Source organism: Pygoscelis adeliae, unplaced genomic scaffold (assembly GCF_000699105.1).
Source record: "Pygoscelis adeliae isolate BGI_AS28 unplaced genomic scaffold, ASM69910v1 Scaffold92, whole genome shotgun sequence".
Taxonomy (NCBI): Eukaryota; Metazoa; Chordata; class Aves; order Sphenisciformes; family Spheniscidae; genus Pygoscelis; species Pygoscelis adeliae.
Genome location: NW_008824306.1, coordinates 2,460,259 through 2,464,612, shown reverse-complemented (window position 1 = coordinate 2,464,612; position 4,354 = coordinate 2,460,259).

The following is a 4,354-nucleotide window of genomic DNA, read 5'->3' as shown; positions in this document are numbered from 1 at the left end:
TGTCGCCCTCTTGCAGATCTTTAGGCTCAGCAGAATCGAGGTTATTTGGGGGGTGCAAAGTCTGCGTGGCTGCCCCGACTCCCAGTTTCGGGGTGGCCGACAAACAGTTCCGTGCCGCCCTCCAGGTCTCCTGTTCTTGTATTGCTTTCTGCAGGGCCTGTACGACTATTCCCCACGATTTAAGATTTTTCCCGCAACCGGAGGACATCGTCTCGTCAGCTAACGCTCTAGTACATTTATCCCACACTTCAGGGTGGAGAATATCCACCGGTTGATCAATGACCTCGAGTCGCAAAAGTCTCGCGACTGCGAGAGTAAAATCTTTGGGTTTACAATCGATACCCCATTGCTTATGTAATTGAGATACGACCTTCACAAGGGCTTCCATCCTCCTTGTTGGTCCGGGAGCGTCCTCCCCGCCGGGCTGGTCCTGCAGCTCCGACCGCCGTTCACCCGATTCCAGGCGAGTTTTCCCGGGTTTCGGCACCACTTGTTGCCTTCGTAAGGCGAGGCGACCTGGTTCAGGAGCGGCACGGCGACCGACCCTGAGCCGCTCGGGCCATCGGCTCACAGACACCAATGTGGTGGATGGCAAATGGCGTTTATTGATAGGTAACACAGCAATATATACCTTAGGCTTATGACGTCACTTCCGTCTGCTTACATCACACACCAAACGCTATTGGCTACCAGGAGAGGGGCCTTATCTTTCCGTACAGCACGATATCTTCCGGCCGCCAAAACCTAACTTCCGTCTACACTTCTCTGTGACTGCTTAACGCCCGAATCTCTGGCCCGAGGTGACCGGCTCAGGACCATAGCAGGAGTCAGAGCCTGGGTTAAAACGCAAGAGTTTTTTGCTCCCACACTGCTCTTTTATCTTTCCGATCCCAGCTCCCGGTGCACCTCTCTTGCTGCCGTTTAAAGACACAGCAGGGCTCAGTGGAAGGCTGTGCGGCTGCCCTCTCAGTTTCCTTACATCGGGGGATTTGTGTCAGTAGTTCAGCATCGCCAAATGTCATTTCGAATGATTTTGTAGTTCTAGGTTAATAAACTGCCTACCATCATAGGGGAACTGAACCATGCATTACTCCAGTTGCTACAGTGGACCTTTTTCTTAGCTAGCTACGTAAAATGTCCAGTTCAGAATTTCCCTGCATTTCCAGATTCACATTTTTAATTAAACAGCATTTTCTTTCTTTTGTTTCTAAATGGGCATGCAGTGTCGTCTAAATCTCACGGACCTCCATGACTGGAATATCTCAAGACCTCGTAGCTGCAAAGCTCCACTCCTGCTGCAGAGAAGAAAATATCAGGGAAGAGTGAAAGAGCATTAACTTACACCAAGCAAGCTCTCTGTGCACTTTTTTTTTTTATTAAATTACATGGAAAAACATCTTATCAATTCAAAGTCTCTTCGTAGTGACCCAGCTTCATCGCTATCTGAAGATTATGTTCATCCTTTATTTAGTGGGGCTGTTTGTCAGTTTAGGGGAGGAATGGAGTGAACCCCCCGCCCCCGACCCTGGGAGAACTGGGATGAGTATAAAAAATTTGCTGGTGGTACAGTCTCCAATGTAGTATGGAGTAGTCGTATGTGGTATGTACCTTCTTACACATGTAAGAAGGCTGGATTCCTAATGCTGTTCTGAAGATGACCTTAGAACACATGCAATAATATGTTTTATAGATATGTAGATACGTATTCCGGTAGTTTCCTTGATGCTGTGGAAGTCAAATACCTAGTAATGGAAAAGATCCCTTTTGGTGCCTTAGACTGCCGAACGCTGTATGTCTCTTCTCGGAACCCACCATTTACTCTAGTTTGAGGCGAGGAACGTAGTTCAGGATTTTTTACTGACTTTCCTAGGTGTCGACGCAGGCTCAGTGAGTACAGGGAGACTGCTGATTTACCTTTCAGTAGCGTCCTTTCACTTGGAAGCTGAAGAGAAGCCGGCTTTTGTTCTGAACCCCACTCAGCCCTTCACCCCGCGGTAGTGGCAGCTCGTCTGCCCGCTCCCACTTCCTCCTGCAGGCACCACGTTGTATATCCCTCACGAGCCTGACCACAGCTTTCAGAAACATCCAATAAATCAACAGTTAAAAGGGAAGAGTAGACATGGGGAGCAGGTGCTTATTATCTGTGCATCTCTGGAGAAGAATAACCCACAGTGTATTTCCATGCCCATTTGAAATGGAATATGACCATGACCCTGCAAGTGGCTCTGCTTGAATTGTTCCTGGCATCGTGTTTTACTCCTAGTATTTTCATTGTCTGCCTCCATCAGTTTTACCTCCCACTGTAGCATTAATTTTGTATGTGAATACGGAGGCTGTGCTTTAAATAATACAGCATATGCTTTTTATTTGCCGTATAGAATAATATTTTTTTGGTTGATTTATGTTCCACCTGGACAAAATTATTTTTTATGATGGGTTTATTTCATTTGCTCCCACATCCCCAAACGGGGGGGGGAGGGGGGGGGAAGAGAAATCTTGTAAACCGCCAATAATGATGGACACAGAAATCTGCTTTGAAATACAAATTTATTGCAAAAACAGATTCTCTCCAGCCATGTAAATGAAAAAATGCTGTTGTAATAATTTTAAACTCGCGAACGCATGGTACTACTGGAGAGAGTAATCTTCAGGCTCTTGGATCATCCCTTACACAATGCTGGGAGCATGGAGAAATTCACTGACAGCTATAAGCTATTCCAGTAGAACAAAATTACACATATGGCTAGAGCATGGATTTAATTTAGCTCTTTCCAGAACTTCATCAAGAAGCAAAGCCAGGACAAAACCCTGTGGTCTTTCGGTTTGCAGAGTTGCCACAGAACTTCATAGGCTAAGATGCCAAATCTACCTCATTTCCAGTTTTCACAAGGACTGTGGAAAAGTATGTTACTTGCCATTGAAACAAGTTAGTTTCAAACTAATAATTTGGGTTTCAATAACAAAAAAAATGTATGATGTACATTGTTTTGTGTTTTACAACCCTGGAACAGACTGCAGTATTTTTATGTTAATCTATCACCTACAGAAATACTCATTATGAACAGATTTATTGAAAAAAAAAAGCCATATGCAATCCTTAGCACAACTTTTTTCTGATTTTGACTTCCAGCTTTTGGTGCTTTTTGTAAAGCAACTAAATATTAATCATACAAATCCATAATAGTCACGGCAGTCGGAAAGCTCTGGTTCTATTTTTGGTCATAATAGCCGTCTTTAACCATACAACATCCTCCAGCCAAAACCACACTGTAATAGGAGTGCATACAAGAAGGACACATAACGCCTCCATGTCAGCTCTGAACTGCAGAGCAGGGAAAAGTAGGATATTCTTTCAGAGCAGCTTCCCCTTTAATACTGAATGTAACAAGAAGAGAGGGGACTTTCACAGGAAAATCCTGCTGCTTCTAGTCCCACCCCGTAACTCCCCATCCAAGCTGATGCCTCCCCCTCGGCATCTTCTGGCAGCAACCGGAAGATTTGTTCCCATGCAGACCCTCTCCTCCCCCCACAAAGCTCTGCTCCAGCCCCTTGTCCTGCCACGTCCCTAATTCTTGCTCCACCAGCTAGCGTGGAAAGCTTCAGTGAAGGTGGGCCACCTTTGTTCTGCTCCATTTTCTTCTCTTTCTCAGCACTGAGAAGAGTGTGAAATTTATCAACAGCAAGCCAGGCACTGAAAATCAGGTCACTGGTTTAAAACGAGGAAATATAATCTATAGGATGAACGTGTGTTGTATTTGTTTCACCACCATGCCAGCCCCGGGCCTTTCGAACAAAACCAGAGCTCCCGTTCTTCCACAAACTCCTCGGGATGAAAGCAGCTCCTGCAGGAATCCTAAGCCTGCAGATGGGAAGGGAAAGGAGAACGGTATAAAAAAGCTACAGTAGATGGAGCTAGACAGGTGCAGAAGACACCAGCTAGTCATTTGAGGATACCTGCAAGATTTACCCCTAAGCTAAGCGGTTTAGAAAATGTGCAATTTAGATTTATCGGTTCAGAAGGGAGATTCAGATAAAAACAGTTGAGCTGGCGAGATTATTAAATGCAGAACCCCATGCCGAGACGATGCTCACCTTACTCCACGTGCTGACGAAGGGGAAATAGGGCGCCGGCACCCCCCCGGCTGCAGCCAGGCAGTCACACGGAAGGCGAGGTGCGGCAGGGTGATGGGAGGAGAGGGGGCAAGTCGCAGGCAGAGACCTTTCTTCACCCAGGAACTTCTCCTGGGAGCTTGAGGTGGCACCCTCCCCACGTGTTGGGATGGGGACGGCAGAAGCAGCAGGGACGCTGTAGGTTATGGTCAGAGTGGGAAGCGCAGATCGGTATTTCCTGATG